This window comes from Triturus cristatus, chromosome 2_1, assembly GCF_964204655.1.
Source record: "Triturus cristatus chromosome 2_1, aTriCri1.1, whole genome shotgun sequence".
Taxonomy (NCBI): Eukaryota; Metazoa; Chordata; class Amphibia; order Caudata; family Salamandridae; genus Triturus; species Triturus cristatus.
Genome location: NC_140581.1, coordinates 390,939,311 through 390,956,679, shown reverse-complemented (window position 1 = coordinate 390,956,679; position 17,369 = coordinate 390,939,311). Strand labels below are relative to the sequence as shown.

The 17,369-nt window shown below is 48.5% G+C and overlaps 1 protein-coding gene and 1 pseudogene across 1 annotated transcript in view; one reads left to right on the top strand and one right to left on the bottom strand.

The window, feature by feature from the left end:
- Window positions 1-17,369, bottom strand: part of ZSWIM6 (zinc finger SWIM-type containing 6) — a 528,445-nt gene that overhangs the window by 368,000 nt on the left and 143,076 nt on the right. The window lies entirely within an intron of this gene.
- Window positions 8,728-9,752, top strand: LOC146865358 (zinc finger MYND domain-containing protein 12 pseudogene; annotated as a pseudogene).

Genomic DNA, 17,369 nt, shown 5'->3' with positions numbered 1-17,369 from the left:
GTTAAGGTGGAAAGGGGAAATCACTTTTGGAAGAAATTTAGGGTTTGTCCTAAGAACCACTTTGTTACGGTGTAGTTGTAAGAAAGGTTCTTCAAGTGTAAGGGCTTGTATTTCACTTACTCTGCGCAGGGAAGTGATTGCGATAAGGAAGGCTACCTTCCATGTTAGGAATTGCAATTCACATTTGTGCATAGGTTCAAATGGGGGGCCCATGAGTCTTGTTAGAACCACATTGAGATTCCACACTGGGGCAGGTGGCAATCTTGGGGGAAGAATCCTTTTGAGACCTTCCATAAACGCTTTGATGGCTGGTACCTTAAAAAGGGACAGGTGTTGCCTATTTTGCAAGTAGGCTGCCAAGGCTGCTAGGTGTAATCGTATAGAGGAATACGCTAGATTGTATCTTTGCAAGTGTAGTAGATAGCAAATGATGTTTTGGATGGAAGCATCCAATGGATGTATGTCATTATTAGCGCAGTAGATGGCAAATCGTTTCCATTTAGCGGCATAACACGCTCTAGTAGTAGGGCGTCTGGCTTCTTTTATGATATTCATACAGTCTGGAGGGAGATTGAGGTAACCGAACTCTAAGACCTCAGGAGCCAGATCGCTAGGTTCAGTGTTTGAGGATCTGGGTGTCTGATTTCTCCATGGTTCTGGGTTAACAGATCCGGGGAGAGGCGTAGCTTTTGATGTGGAACTAAAGATAGTTCCAGAAGTGTGGTGAACCACGGTTGACGTGCCCAAGTGGGAGCCACTAGTATTAGTGTTAGTGACTGTTGTTTCAGTTTGCGTACCACAAATGGAACTAGTGGGAGAGGCGGAAAGGCGTACGCAAATCTGCCTGACCAGTTCATCCATAGGGCATTGCCCTTCGACTGTGGGTGTGGAAACCTGGCGGCGAAGGTTGGGCATTTTGTGTTTTCGGGAGTGGCGAACAGGTCTATGTCTGGTTGTCCCCACTTTTGGAAGAAAGGGAGTAGAACCTTGGGGTGTAGTTCCCATTCGTGGATCTGTTGTGTGTGGCGACTTAGGAGGTCGGCCACTTGATTGTGGATCCCTGGGAGATGTTCTGCTAACAGGTAGATGTTTTGGGGAATTGCCCATCTCCAGATTTGCTGTGCCAGTTGGGACAGTTGGAGAGAGTGTGTCCCTCCCTGTTTCTGTATATAATACATTGTCGTCATGTTGTCTGTGCGTATGAGGACAGTTTTGTTCTTTAGGTGAATTTGAAAGGATTTTAGTGCTAGGAACACTGCTAAGAGTTCCAGGTGGTTGATGTGGAGCAGTTTTTGTTGACTGGTCCATCTGCCCTGAGTGGTATGGTGAAGGAGGTGGGCTCCCCACCCCGTGAGAGATGCGTCTGTAGTTAGCACAACTTGTGGAAGAGGCTCTAAGAACGGTCTCCCTTTGGACAGGTTGATGGTGTTCCACCATTTCAGTGATCGAAGTGAGCGACTGTCCACCAACACCAGATCGGTAAGTTGTCCGTGAGCTTGGTTCCACTGTTGTGCTAAGCATTCTTGTAAGGGACGCATTTGAAGTCGTGCGTGTGGGACTATGGAGATGCACGACGCCATCATGCCTAGGAGCTGCATGAACACTTGCTGGAAGAGATGGATGAGTTTGAAATTGAGAGATGAGATTTTGTATACTGGCTATCCTGGCTGTGCTGGGATAGGCAATGGCTTTGGATGTATCTATGGTTGCTCCTAGATACTGATGTAAGTGGGAAGGTTGTAGGTGGGATTTGGGGTAGTTGATAGTGAATCCCAAATCGTGGAGAGTTTGAATCGTGCGATGAGTGTGGAGAACGCATTTTTGGTATGTATTGGCTTTTATGAGCCAATCGTCCAGATAGGGGAAGACATGGATCTGTTGTCTTCTGAGATGCGCTGCCACGACTGCTAGGCACTTGGTGAACACTCTGGGTGCTGTTGTTACTCCGAATGGGAGAACTGTAAATTGATAGTGTTGCCCATCTACCACAAATCGTAGATATTTTCTGTGAGCGGGATGCATAGGGATGTGAAAGTATGCGTCCTTGAGGTCCAATGTGGCGAGGAAGTCTCCCTGTTGTAAAAGTGGGAGGACTTGTTGGAGAGTGGTCATGTGAAAATGATCCGAATGTATATACTGGTTTAGTAGTCTGAGATCCAGTATGGGCCTTAGTGTTTTGTCCTTTTTGGGAATGAGGAAGTATAGAGAATATACCCCTTTTCCCTGATGTTGAAGGGGGACTGGTTCTATCGCATGTTTTTGTAACAGGGATTGAACTTCTTGTTTGAGGAGAGAGAGATGATGCGAGGACATTGGACGTTGTTTGGGCGGTATGTTTGGGGGGGATTGTATGAGTGAGGCAGTAGCCAGACTGGATAATTTGTCTTACCCACCTGTCTGTGGTGATGGAAGTCCAGACAGGCAGGAATTGTTGGAGTCGCCCCCCGACCGGAGTGGAATGGTCTGGGGGGAGTGGTGGCAAGTCACTGTTTGGTGGCTGGTGAGGTGCGGGTGTTGTTGTTGTTGCCCCGTCCTCGACCTTTGTTATTGTTTCCCCTATAACCTCCCCGGAAGTAACCTCTGTTAGGGGATGTTTGTCCAGAATTTTTAAAGGTGGACGTGGTCTCAGTTGATGTGTTTTTGGAGCCTCCTCTATAAAAGGAGCGACGAAAGGAACCCCGGTTTTGATGAGACTGCAGTGCTCCCATAGACTTGGCAGTTTCATTATCCTTTTTCATTTTTTCTAATGCAGTATCCACTGCAGGGCCAAATAGCTGCTCTTGGTTGAAAGGTTGAGCTAGAATTGCGGTTTGAACCTCCGGTTTAAAACCGGAAATACGGAGCCAGGCATGTCGTCTGAGTAAGACGCCAGTATTGACCGCTCTAGAAGCAGTGTCTGCTGCATCTAAGGCGCATTTAATGGAGGCATTAGATATTAATTTGCCTTCTTGGATGAGGTCAGAGGCCTGGGACTTAAAAGGTTCAGGCAGATGTTGCATAAGGTCCTCAAGTTGGTCATAATGCGCTCTATCATACCTGGCTAACAGGGCCTGGGTATTCGCAATACGCCAATGGTTAGCCGCCTGCGCGGCGACCCGTTTGCCCGAGGCTTCTAAAAGCTTAGACTCCTTGTCTGGGGGAGGCGTTTCTCCAGTTGTCTGTGAGTTAGCGCGCTTCCTGGCATTTGATACGACTAGGGAGTCTAAAGGGAGCTGGGCCTTAATGTATGCAGGGTCTTGCGGGGCTGGTCGGTACTTTTTTTCGATGCGTGGGTTGAGAACCCTAGCTCGAACAGGGTCCTTAAAGACTTCAGTAGCATGCTTTATGACCCCTTTGATCATGGGCAGTATGTGAACAGTCTTTTGTGACTGCTCAAAGGTATCAAGGAGGAAGTCCTCTTCAATGGCGTCTGTGTGCATAGTAACGCCGTGGAATGTTGCTGCCCTATTTATAAGTTGGCCGTACCCTAGGTGGTCATCAGGAGGGGAGGGCTTGGAAGGGTAGGTAGTGGGGTCAGGCATGTCAGGTATAGGATAAGACCAGTCATCCATGGGTGCTGGGTCTGGGAACGTAAAAGGGTCGTTTGGGTCAACAGGATCATCAAATAAATCAGGGTCCGCCCCTCCCCCTAAGTCATCATTATCATCCTGTGGAGGAGGTGAATGATAGGGAGATGGTAAAGGTAAAGGTAAAGGTAAAGGAGAATCAGGAGGAGGAGGGGGGGACGGGTTAGGAGGTAAAACAGGAGAGGAAGGACGAAGTGGTGAAGTAGCACAGTCCTTTTTCCGTATGGGAGCTGGGGGAGGTGTAGTGTCCAGCTTCCGCTTTTTATATGGGATGGCAGTCACATGTCCCGTTTTAGGATTGATATAGATCCGCTTCTGCGTAGGATCTGGTCGAAAAAGATCTGGCTCCGAAGGTGGTGTCTGTGACGTCCGCTTCGGGTCTTTATGAGCTTGTTTCGGCGGGGACGCAGTTTTCGGCTCCGATTTTTTCGGTGTCGACTGATTTTTCGGTGCCGACTGATTTTTCGGTGCCGACTGATTTTTCGGTGCCGACTGAGGTTTCGGTGCCGACTGAGGTTTCGGTGCCGACTGAGGTTTCGGTGCCGACTGAGGTTTCGGTGCCGACTGAGGTTTCGGTGCCGATGGACTTTCAGGCATCGATGTTGAAGAACGTTTCGGTGCCGGTGGAGACTTCGGTGCCGAGGAACGTTTCTGTGCCGAAGGAGATTTCGGTCTTGGAGCCTGTTTCGGTGCCGACAATGGGTGTTTGGGTGCCGAGGGTGTTAAAGGCACAATTAGGTGAGGTTTGCTCGAGCCCGAGCCACCCACAGGCTTAGTTGTCTTCGGAGCCGGGCCCGAGGGCGGGGCTTCTGAAGAGGATTTCCGGTCGCGACTGGGCCCAACTGGCGGAGTCTTGACCAATGCTTTTTTGGATGGGGCAGGGGCAGGGGGGGTGGTACTCACACGCTGCCCTGGAGTGATGAGGTCATCGGAATCGTCGGCTTCGGACACGATCTCGAGATCTTCGGTGTCGTCTTCGGGAACATCTTGAGCAAAGATGTCCTCCGGTTCTGGAGCTGGTTTGGCCATAATATGGCGTCGAGCTCTTCGGTCCCGGAGGGTCTTCTTCGAACGGAAAGCGGAACAAGCTGGACAGGTGGACTCGTTGTGTTCCGGCGACAGGCAGAGGTTGCAAACCTCGTGGTGGTCACTGTGGGGGAACTTCGCTCCACACTGGGGGCATTTTTTGAAGGGTGTCCTGTCCATCAGCCGCTTCCGGAACCGGTCCGAGTTGATGTCGACGTCGATGAAATGAAGATTAAAGAGTTAAATTGATTGCTGGAAGTTTTCTGCTGGAGCGGAAAAAAGTTCATCCGAACCCAATGGCGGAAAAAAACAATCTGCCGATGGAGTGGATGCCCATGCGCACTGTTGTCCAGGGGAGGAGTCACCAACCTCGTGACCAAAGACTTCTCCGAAGACAACAACAACCTGCAATCATCCGAGCCCAACACCAGATGGCGATCTTATCCTCAGTGTGTGATCTGCAGCTCATATGCCTCGAACTATTGAATTATATACATGAACATACTGGATATACTGCTAAACAGTACAGATACACTGCTAAAACAGTGCAGACCGGATCTGTGTACCCAAACCCGTCAGGACCGGCACAAACCAATGTGCACGTCTAACTGCCTCCCCAGCAATGGTACTCACCGGGTAGCACGTAACGGAAGGCCTCGGAACTGAACTGAACTGGACCGGACTGGACTGGACTCGACTCGGAACTTCGGAACCTGGTGGGCCTCTGTATACCTCGGATCTTGCTCTCTCAGCTAGGCTCTGGTCGGGATACTTCGCACTTCTCACCGCCTCGTCTGGGTGTTGATCGCAGCCTCAGTCACCCCCGCTTGGCCGGAGGGAGATACAGGAAATCCTGCGGGTACGCGTTGTTGTCCGTCCGGCTGTGGCAGGAGACCGGGCCTGCAACGCACCTCCGGCGTGTGAGATGAGAAAGTGTCCCTATTCGGGCGCCAATTTATGTGGTAAATATTTAAATTACCTGTACTATTTTTTATGCGGTAAAGTCTAGTAAGAATAACTCAGTCAAAATAAGAGGCAGAATCCTTGGTATTAGAGGTTCTGAAAAGGGCTTTATTCCTTACAAAGGAATTAGTTCGAACTAGGCAATCTTATTCCATCACCACGAAGGTTCAGGAAGGGATAGGCAATACATTATTGACAAGTAACAATATATATATGAAAAGCATTGCATTAAGACAGATGCAGGAGGCGTAACAGCTGATAATACAGATAAGAATACACATACGTAATGAAAATAGGCGTAAATACAGGCGTATACTAGAAACGTCATTTAAAATGAGGTCACAAGTGGGTGGATCCATAAGAGAATCCTGCAGTGTCAGCAGAAATATTTGGCAGAGATGCGCGCGCAGCCGCATGACGTGTGATTGACGTGTAATTGACGTGCAACTAGAGGGTGAAGGGGAATTGACATTTAGCTCTACATATGGAGACAGAAGTCTGGGGGGTCAGGTCAACCTAATCCCAAATCGTATCTAATCTTTGTTTAAGGAACTGTTTTATCCAAAAGGAAAGGTCTCTCGGACGGAATCTATTCTATACTGACTGTTAGTGCATGTACAAGCGTCTATGTGTCTACATGAGAAGCGAGGGGGCAGGAATCTTCCATGGTAACAGGGGCTATGAATTACTTGCATAAAGACAGCGAGGCCGGGCCCTTTGCTCGGTAGCTGGAAGGATGTTTACCTAAACTACTAGACAGGAATGCATTGGATGAGGAGCGGAGCAGATAACTTGAAGGCTGAATACAGTTTTTGGCAGGCAACAGGCCGCGTCAGGCACCGTTTGCCGCGCAGAGAGCAAGACAAAGTTCATGGACACGGATGCAGGTCCAGGCTGGAGCATTTCAGAGGCAGAAGCAGGAAAAGGCTTGATGACAGAATTCAGGGCCTACTCGCCTGAACTGTAAAACTAGAAAAGTGAACCATATAAAGTCGGTGGCCAATCATACTTAGGAATGGAATATTCGACCCATTCATGGCGGATCTGAAAGAGGGCATGTTGACGTTGGACGCACATGTATTTGCGTCTTCATAGCTGGAACTGGAGGAAACATACATGCACTTGTAGCATGTACATGGAGCCGTTGGGGTCTAAGATAGGGGACATAACTGGTCATAAAATTCATATTTCCTCACAGTGTACACCACTTACTATACCTCTCCCTCTACCCATGGTTATTTCCATATCTAATTAATGCCCCTCACACTGTCCCTACCCCCACTTTATTACCATCCTCGCAATCTGCTCCCTGTGCCAATTTGCTCAGCTCATAAGCTTCCTCTGTCTGACCCTCCAACCTCATGATTGCACCCCTCTTCACTCTGCTTATACGGATTTCCTGGCCCTACTATTTCACTGTGCTCATAGCCTGTCATTTTACACCTCCTCTGGTCCCAATTTCTTAAATTGCATTCTCTCTCCACACCTTGACTATTTAATGCTGCTCCTGCTCTCCCTCCATCACACTCTACCCCTATCTGGTCACACCTTTTTGGTGCCACACTGGTCTACTTTTTCAGCATTATTTCTCACTCTCCTCATAAGCTATCAAACTGCCTACCCTCTAATTGTGCCCTAACACTTGATCCTATGCCTATCCTTGCAATGCACGTTAATGCACCACTGCGCCTACCCTCTCATTGTGCCCTATTGCGTCACTCAGCGCCTACCCACTCATTGTACCTGTACACCTTCACTCTACTGAAGGTTCAATCTATTGATTAGACAGGCCTGTGTCCTTCCTGCAGTTCTGCTCTACATCACCACTCCATGCTTCCCTTCATTCTGCTGCTAGCTCATAGCTGTTGCTACCATTGTGTCTTACCCATCACTATTTCCTTGCCCAGGTCCCTGACGTAGCACTCACCTTCCATATAGATCGCTCAATATAGTCCTTATATGTAAAGCAGCCAATTCTGCCTGTCCTTACTCTGCTCCTGCCCCCTCACACTCCTCATAACCAGCAATACCCTTACTCTGCACTCATATTTCACATTGCTCCTACTCCCTTGCTCTCTTCTGTTAACCCTTAACCTTCCCATACCTCCTCACTTCGCTTCATTCTGCTTTTATGCTTTACTTATATGGAGTCTGCCAGTACGTAAGTTTACCTTGCTCTCCCCTCCCCCTTACCTCTACCATCTCATTCTGCCTCTGCCCATTCATCTTTGTACACGCGGTCCCCTCCGCCTACCTAGTGAGTGCCAAAACCAATAACTATTTGCTGTTCAATTCTGCAGCATAAAGGACCTGATGCAACATCTGTGCCATGACTATAAATGAATACGCTTTGAGTAATGCACAAAGCAAGTTGAATTGCATGTAAGAAATGGGAGCTAGCTGGGATTTATACATATCTGGCTGCTTCCGAGGCATAACGTGGTGTGTAAACTGCATCCCCCATCCCAATTCCACCTGTAAAATTTCCTAGCACAACTTGTCAACAGTGAGCCTGTAGGTACCTCATGTACAGCAGTGCCATAAAACAAAAGGCTAGTCGCAGCCCAGGGATCGACATTAGGACATTGCTGGATCCTCTTTTTAATAGGTCTTGCCTATGCAACGCGCAAGCGCTGCTTTGGAGTGACCTCTTGGAATCACTCCGGGCTTTTGTTGAAACTCGTGCATGTTTTGCTGTGTTTCTTATTAGAACTCATGCATCTATGGCGTTTCCCTTGCAGGAGCGAGCAGTGGCGCCATCTGTTAGCAATTATCGTGCCCGCCGCTGCTTGCTCTCGTAAGGTAAAATGCTGCGGTCGCTTTAACTTTCGCAGCCGCGGGGCCGCGCTGGTCTTTCAGCGCTTGTTTTTTGTTGCTATTTTATCAAACGTCCAGGGCTCCTTTCTTTGGTTTGATATTTCAATCCAATAAGTTAATTACAGGTTCCACGCACATAGTTTAAATCTCTAATGACTGATCAAGGAAGTTAAAAAAAAAAAAAAAGGGGGGGGGGAAGTTCAGTGACGTGGTTCCAGTTTCGTACTCTAGGAGCGCCTAAACGTTTTCCAGGAAATGACTTCACTCTTTGCCTTGGTAACGGAGCCTGGCGTCTTGTAAACAAGGAGCGCTTTTAACACCAAGCCAGTGTGAAAGACCCAGACAGCTGAGTAAGATGCTGAGCGTCAACCCACTCTCTAATCCCAAAGGGGTGCGTCTCCTGTGAGTTAATCCAGGCCCTGGCATTCCTGCAGAGCCCAGACTGCCTGGTAACCTACTACTGCTCGACGGAGCATCAGCGCAGCGACGTCGAAAGCGTCCACCCGCAGCTCTGCAGCCTACGCGTGCTGTTGCGTAGCCCGTGCTCTGCAGCGAGACAGAGCGGCAGCGTAGCGCCGAGAAGAGCTTACAGATCAGGCGCCAAGCGGCCGAGCGGTTGCTTGTTTCCAGGCGGTACAGTCAGGCTCTGCCTGCCGCTATGCACGCCCTGCGCTTCAGTATCGCGGTCCATGGCCTGTGCTCCCTGCAGCTGGTGCCCACCTACCTGCTGCTCGCCAAGACCAGCACCAGGATGGGCCACTTCTTGCAGGCCGAGTAATACCTCTTGCACGCTGACTGGACTCAATAACCCCGATTGCAGTCCTACATTGCTGGACAAGATGCACCGCATTCACGGCACGCTACTCTTTCTCCAAGGGAAACATGGTGGAGGCCCTTCGACACTTGGCCAACGACATCTATTGAGGCAGCTGCGCCTATGGCGCCGGCAACATCCACACTGCTCCAGACTACTTCCACATGCCTAACATCTTCCTGCGACAGAGGAAGGACAACATTGCGGATTCATTTTATGCTGAGGTCACAGTCTGGCATGCGCACTTCAGCAAGATGCTCTAGGGCCGCTCGCAGAATTCCCACGATACAGTGTGCAGAGGAGGAGTGTATAGAGGAGGCTCAGGCGGCTGAAGCCGTGAAGATGCTAACAGATCTGGGAGGTCAGCGAGCAGGTTTTGAAGCAAGACAGTGCCAAGGTGGCACGCACTGGCAATGCTCCACTTTCTGCTCAGTGATGTGTCCAAAGCTTATGAAGTGGCCCTTAAGGCTCTTCTCATCGCCAAAGAGATGCCAAACCAAGACGAAGCTGAAGCAATTACTACGTTCTTGACACTGGCTGAGTCTAAACTCCCAGTCTGCAAATGAAGCAATGCATTATCTACTGATGTCAGTCTGACACATCAGCCATACCACGGAAGGCGTAAGCAGCCCTGTCACAGCCACTCAACATTCCCGCGCTGCTTTTTAGAACAACATAGTTAAACTGTGCCAATGCTAGACTTTCCAAGTACCCAACACGTTGGCATGTGTAAATCAAGTTTACGAAATGTTTAACTAGCAAGAACACATTAAAGCTTGACTATTTTGGCCATTTTGTACTCTCGTATCTCTACAAAAGCAACAAAACTACTGAGCCTGCACTAACGTGGGTACATTATTTCTTTATTTTAAATTAGTGGAATGAATAGCCAACAGGTTTCTCTTTTGGGACCTGCTGCATAAGGTCCCAAAGGCGTCTAGCTATGTCAATGCTTGTTTAATTTGGTTACACCATGTGCGGGCACTGAGTGAGCAAGGAAAGGACTGGCTTGGCTGAAACCTAACCCGGGGGTCATAAAAACAAAATTTAATTACAAAGACCGCTGATTTAGCAGCACCAATTGAGACATTAAAGACGGGGCCGGATTTAAAACTGTGCGACTGGTGCTACTGCACCGGGTGCTGGCTTCCTGGGGGCGCCGTGTTTGCAAGTTTAGTATGTTTTTCAAGCACCTGCTGCAGCCTCTCTTTCCTCCGGCAATTACCAGGCCTCACAAAAATGTCAAGAAAACTTGTGTGATTAATTATTTTCCTGGAGAGAGATCAGCATTTTGATAAGTTGAGGTTTTGACCTATGAAGTTAGTGCAGAGGGTTAATATCCCTGCTGCAAAGAACGTGTACCAAGTAGATTACAGAGTGCATATAATGTAAACAGATCAACAGGTTACTGCTTTTAGAAAAATACCTCCTTTTGTTACTTGCAATTTATAACTTAGTCCTAATATTCAACAGTGAGCTATTAACTTTCATCATAGGACTGCATACCCACTGCAAAGTATACATTAGAACATTGATTAATGTTGCATAAAGGGTTAATTTGGCTAGAAATAAATTCTTATTATTAAAGAAAACTCAACTATGCTGTCTTTTTCGACTCTTGAGTTTGTGCTTCTCCACACCAAGCACTCCTAAACTATACTGCCTACCAGTATGGAGGACATGTGACTCCTACACTTAGGTCCTCGTTTATGAAAAGTGACACATCACTGCATGAAAACAGCAATGCATCACTTTTCATTGCACCCGCCTTGCGACGTGCTGGATGCGTCCAATTTACAGTAAGATGCATCATGTCGCAAGGAGATACAGATATGTCAGTATGTTGGACGTATCTGTAGGCGCAAAAATGACGCATTGCTGGAGTGTCACAAGTGACGCAACTCCATCAATGGGTCATTTTCACATTCGCAAGTCCCAATTCAAATGTTCCTGCGTCAGTCTTAGGCCTGCTGTGAGGCAAGCATAAGATATTGACGCATTTGCGTCCTAGAAGTGACAGTGAAATCTCAGATTTCATTGCGTCACTTCAACGAGGCTAACTTGCGCCAGAACGCCCACCCTGCATACATTATACCTGGTGCAGGTATAATGTGGCGCAGGGGTTTACAAAGTGACGCATCTACCTAGATGCGGCACTTTGTAAATATGATGCAACATGGTGCATTGTTTATGCTGCTGGTGCTTCACAAAAAGTGACGCACTGGCAGCGCAAAAGTGACACAAGGGTTCATAAATAAGCTCCTTAGTCCTTTGGCTTATGTAACATTTCCTGTACACTGATTTATACACGTATGATTGATTGTGTCTGTGTAATGTGTGTGTGATGCAAAGTGCTGACACCCTACACTGGTATGAGTGGCGCTATATAACTAATTCAATGTATCTGAGAGACCGTGGTTATGGAGATTTGGTCACTGTTAAAGGGTGCTAGTGAGAGAATCCGTGGTGGATGTGGTCATTGGGGGGCACCAACAAACATTGTCGCACAGGGCGCCACCAGTGCTAAACACGGCCCTGATTAAAGAAGCCACATTGTGAGCAGCATGCACAGGCAGCACAGAAAATGCTCTCAAAGGCAGGGTGAGCAAGTGACAGAGAGGCAGGTGCGGGCGGGGGGGGGGGGAGGGGGGGCAGCGGCTCCGGGTGAGAAAATGGTGTCTAGTACGTGCCTGCTGTTTTTCATGGGGGCCGCATGGATTGACCTGGCGGGCCGCAAATTGAGTACCGCCGTGCTAAGGCATTAAAACACTACACAACACAGCACTAACTTCCTAGTCAAATTATCACCATACATAAAAGATGTGCCTGCAAGGTAAATAAGAAATTTAGTGGCCAGCAATTACAGGCTGAACACACATCATGTAGCTCCTGCAGTATATCAAGACAACTTGATGCTTCACTATCAAAACTTACTGGAAACACAAATGGAACAATGGAACCATTCACAAAATGCCATTTCCGACAGTCCAATTCTCGAAATGGCATTCCCTGAAAAACAAAGGCGAGAAGAGGGGGGCTGACCTAAAGTCTACAAAAGTACTAAAGTATAAAATGTACTTGCCGTGGCAAGTCAGATTTCATCTTTGGCGAGCTATTTTAAGGGCCTACTGGCCCGTTCTGGCGTGAAAGCTGGAGCTGGCAAAGAAGGTGTTCTGGTCATTTAGAAAGTGAATGAACACCTTGAAGGAATATGCTACTTACCAGTATGCATCTGTTCTTGGCATGTAGAGCTGCAGATCTACACACTTTTGCATAAATCGCCATCTGGTGTTGGGCCCAGATGTTTGCAGTTTGTTTTTCCTCTTGGAAAATCTTTGGAAGTCACGAGGTCGGTGACTCCTCCCTTGGATCGTATTGCGCATGGGCTTCGGCTCGATCCTCAGATTTTTTCGCCAACAGGGAAAGATGGAGCGTAGTAATGACAGTGAAGAAACCCATGTGTGTTGTATCTAAATAGGATAGACTGGAACAGATACAGGTAGCCGGGGAGGCGGGTGGGCGTGTGTAGATCTGCAGCTCTACATGCCAAGAACATATGCATACTGGTAAGTAGCATATTCTGTTCGAGGCATATGAGCTGCAGATTACACACTTTTGCATAGACTATATAGCAGTTCCCAACCTTAGCGGCGACCACCAGTATCTGTTGCAGTGGTTTGAAATAGTGTTTTTAGTACAGCCTGGCCCACACTAGCTTGTTGCTTGGTTTGCACATCTACACAGTAATGTTTAGTGAAAGTGTGTGGTGTGGTGTTGACCATGTAGCTGCTTTGCAGATATCTAATGGGATGTTCCCTAGAAAAGCCATAGAATCCCCTATCTTTCGTGTAGAGTGGGCTTTAGGGGGAACAGATAGTGTTCGTTTTGCTTTGTGGTAGCAAATCTGTATGCATTTTACAATCCACCTAGCTATCCCCGATTTTGAGATGGGGTTGCCTTTGTGTGGTGGAGAGAAAGAGACAAATAGTAGTTTGGTCTTTCTGAAAGGTTGTGTTCTCTGGATATAGTAAAGTAAGGCCTGTTTAACATCTAGCGTGTGTAGAGCCCTTTCTGCAACAGTTTGAGGTTGCGAGAAAAATACCGGTAATTTAACCGATTGGTTTAGATAAAAGGGGGAATGACTTTGGGTAGGAATTTTGGGTTGGTACGGAGAACAACTTTGTTCTGGTGCATTTGGAGAAAATGTTCTTGTATAGTAAGTGCTTGTATCTCACTGACCCTTCTAAGGGAAGTGATGGCTACAAGAAAGGCTGCTTTCCATGTGAGAAATTGCAGTTCGCATTTATGCAAAGGTTCGAAGGGCGGTCCCATTAGCCTTGTGAGAACTATATTTAAGTTCCACACAGGTGAGGGTGGTACTCTGGGGGGGTATTATTAGTTTCAGACCTTCCATGAAGGCTTTAATGGCAGGCACTCTGAAAAGTGATGGGTGCTGTCTGTTCTGTAGGTAAGCGGCAATTGCTGCAAGGTGTAGCCGAATGGCTGTATATGCTAGGTTACACCTTTGTAGATGGAACAAGTAGCATATGATGTGCTGTATAGATAAGTCTAGAGAATTGATTGTGTTATGGCAATAAACAACAAATCTTTTCCACGTGGCAGTGTAGCAGGCTCTAGTGGTAGGGCGTCTAGCTTCTCTGACGTTCATACAGTCAGGAGGAAGGTTAAGTTATCCGAATTCTAGGATCTCCGGAGCCAGATCGCAAGGTTGAGCTGAGCTTGGTCCGGGTGTCTGATCTCTCCATGGTTCTGGGTTAGGAGGCATGGTGAGAGGTGTAGCTTTTGGTGTGGTACTACCGAGAGTTCCAGCAGCGTGGTGTACCATGGTTGTCTGGCTCACGTTGGAGCTACTAGGATCAGTGTGAGAGAATGCTGTTGTAGCTTTCGCACCACTAATTGAATTAGTGGGAGAGGTGGAAAGGCATACGCAAATTTGCCTGACCAGTTCATCCATATCGCATTGCCTTTGGACAATGGGTGTGGGTATCTGGCGACGAAGCTTGGGCATTTTTTGTTTTCGTGGGTGGCGAAGAGGTCTATCCGTGGATGCCCCCACATTTGAAAGAACGGGTGAAGAACCTGTGGGTGAAGTTCCCACTCGTGGATCTGCTGCGTCTGTCTGCTGAGCAGATCTGCCATGGTGTTTTGGACTCCTGGGACATGTTGGGCTAGGAGAAACATTTTGTGTGGAATTGCCCATCTCCATATGCTCTGTGCTATGGAGTGTGTGTGCTGCCTTGTTTTTGAATGTAGTACATGGCCGTCATGTTGTCTGTGCGAATGAGGACTGCCTTGCCTAAAATCTGTGTTTGAAAGGATTTTAGGGCTAGAAAGATTGCCAGTAACTCCAGATGGTTGATATGGAGTAACTTTTGTTGCGGCGTCCATGTGCCCTGCACTGTGAGGTGTAATAGATGAGCTCCCCCAGCCGGAGAGCGATGCGTCTGTTAGTATTATTTGTGGAACCGGGTCCAGGAACGGTCGACCTCTGAAAAGATTTGTGGTGTTCCACCACTGCAGAGATCGATGGGTGCGACAGTCTACCAACACCAGATCTGTCAGTTGCCCCTGGGCCTGGTTCCATTGGCGCGCTAAGCACTCTTGGAGTGGACGCATCTGTAGTCTTGCATTTTCATAGTGCCTCACGCAAGAGGCCATCATCGCTATCAGTTGCATAAACACTCTTGCTGGAAGAGAGTGTTGAGCTATGAATCTTTGACGCAAAGCCTGAACGCTTGCAATCCTGGCAGGATTGGGGTAGGCTATGGCTTTTGAGGCGTCTATGGTGGCACCAAGGTATTGCTTTATGTGGGATGGTGTTAGCTGGGACTTTTGGTGGTTCACCGTGAAGCCTAGCTGGTGAAGTAGTTGGATTATAGTGGCAGTGTGGTGTACACATTGGTTGTAGGACGTTGCTTTTATCAGCCAGTCGTCCAAATATTGGAAGACGTGAATGTGCTGTCTTCTGAGGTGTGCCGCCACTACCGCTAGGCACTTGGTGAATACCCTTGGTGCTGTTGTGACCCCGAATGGGAGCACCTTGAACTGGTAGTGTTGCCCGTCCACTACAAATCTGAGGTACTTTCTGTGAGCATGGTGTACCGGAATGTGGAAGTATGCGTCTTTCAAGTCCAGTGTGGTGAGAAAGTCGTTCTGGGAGAGGAGCGGAAGTACCTGCTGAAGTGTTACCATGTGAAAATGGTCCGAATGTATGTATGTGTTTAGAGGCCGGTGATCTAGAATAGGTCGTAGGGTCTAGTCTCTTTTTGGTATCAGAAAATATAGGGAGTAGACCCCTAAATTTTGCTGATTGGCGGGAACTTGTTCTAGTGACTGTTTTTGTAGGAGGGAGATTACTAAAACAGGAGGTAATGTGGAATGTTCTTGTGACATTGGGCGTTTCCTGGGTGGAATGTTTGGGGGGGGGTAGATGTCAATTCTAGGCAGTACCCTGAGCGAATAATTTGGGTCACCCATTTGTCTGAGGTGATTGTCTCCCAGACCTGAATGAAATTTTGTAGCCTGCCCCCGACCGGAGTGGGATGGTCTGGAGGGAGCAGGGGGAAGTTATTGGGTAGGCGGTGTGGCAGAGCCGGCGGCATTTGTTTTGCCTCTGCCTTTATTGTTATTGCCTCTATAGCCGCCTCTTTGATAACCCCTTGTGAAGGTAAACTGAGCAGGGGATTTGTAGGAAGTGGACGCGCTATGAGGAGTAGCCTCTAGCCATATCCCGAAAGGAAGAGCGGCGAAAGGAGCGCCTTGGAGGGTGCGACTGCAGGGCTCCCATAGATTTCACCGTATCCTTCCTTTTCTCAAGGGCCTCATCTACCTTTGGGCCTAATAGGTGTTCTTGGTCAAAGGGATGATTTAGGATGGAGGCCTGTACCTCAGGTTTGAAGCCTGATACTCTCAGCCAAGCATGGCGACGGAGGAGGACGCTAGTGTTAATGGCCCTGGAGGCTGTGTCTGCTGCGTCTAAGGCACAGCGTATGGAGGGGTTAGTAATAGTCTTACCCTCTTGAATTAATTCATTGGCCCTATTTTGGTATCTTTCTGGGAGATGGTGCATTATGGTTTCCAATTCATCATAATGCGCTCTATCGTATCTGGCCAATAGCGCTTGAGTGTTGGCGATATGCCACATATTGGCTGCCTGTGACGCAGTGCGCTTTCCTGACGCGTCCAGTAGCTTTGACTTTGTCAGGTGGTGGTGCTTCGCCTGACGCCTGGGAGTTTAACCTCTTCCGTGCAGTGGAAACCACTAGGGAATCCAGTGGCGCTGACCCTTTGATATAGGCAGGATCTGTGGGGGCAGCTTTGTACTTTCTCTGTGCGTGGGTTAATGAGCCTAGCCCTGACTGGGTCCTTAAAAATCCCTGGCGCATGTTTTATCACCCCCTTGAGCATAGGTAGTATGGAGGTAGACCTATGTGCGGTATCAAAGGTGTCGAGGAGGAAATCCTCCTCTACTGGGTCAGTGTGTAGCTCTACCCAGTGATAATGTGCCGCCCTCTGAAGTAGGTGGTGGAAACCTAATGAGTCTTCCGGTGGCGATGGCCTGGAAGGGTAAAGGTCATCTTGTGGGACGTCTGGAATGTCTGGATTATTGAAGTTGTCCCATGGGTCTGGGGATCCTGTAGGTGTGGGGTCTTGGGGCACATCCGCTGGATCGTAATATGGGTCCCCCTGATCATCATCGTCTGGAGACTGGGCCGGGGAGCGATGAGGTGGGGGTGGAGAAGGCGGAGAGGGTGAAGGAGGTGGAGGAGGTGGGGATGGCATTCTGAAAGGGGAGGTAGCAGAGTCCTTCCTCTTTGGAGGTGGAGGCGGAGCCGGTTTGTCCAAATGTCTCTTTTTAGAAGAGTGCCAAATGTCCAGTTTTTGGATCCTTGGTAAGAGTCTTTTGCAAGGGATCCGGTGTAAACTGTTCCTATGCCAATGTTTGTTCCGTCTGCGCCGTAGGTTTCGGGGGCGATGACTTTTTAGGCTAGTCCGTGCCGTGCTTAGCACTGGGCTTGGGAACCTCAGACTTCTTGGCTGGCGCCGAGGTGGGCTTCGGCGTAGAAGTGTCAGTGCCGAGGGCCTTATGGGGTTTGGTCGGTACCGAAAGGCTGGGTTTCGACACAGAGGACTTTGGTGCGGAGCTCGGTGTCGAGGTAGAG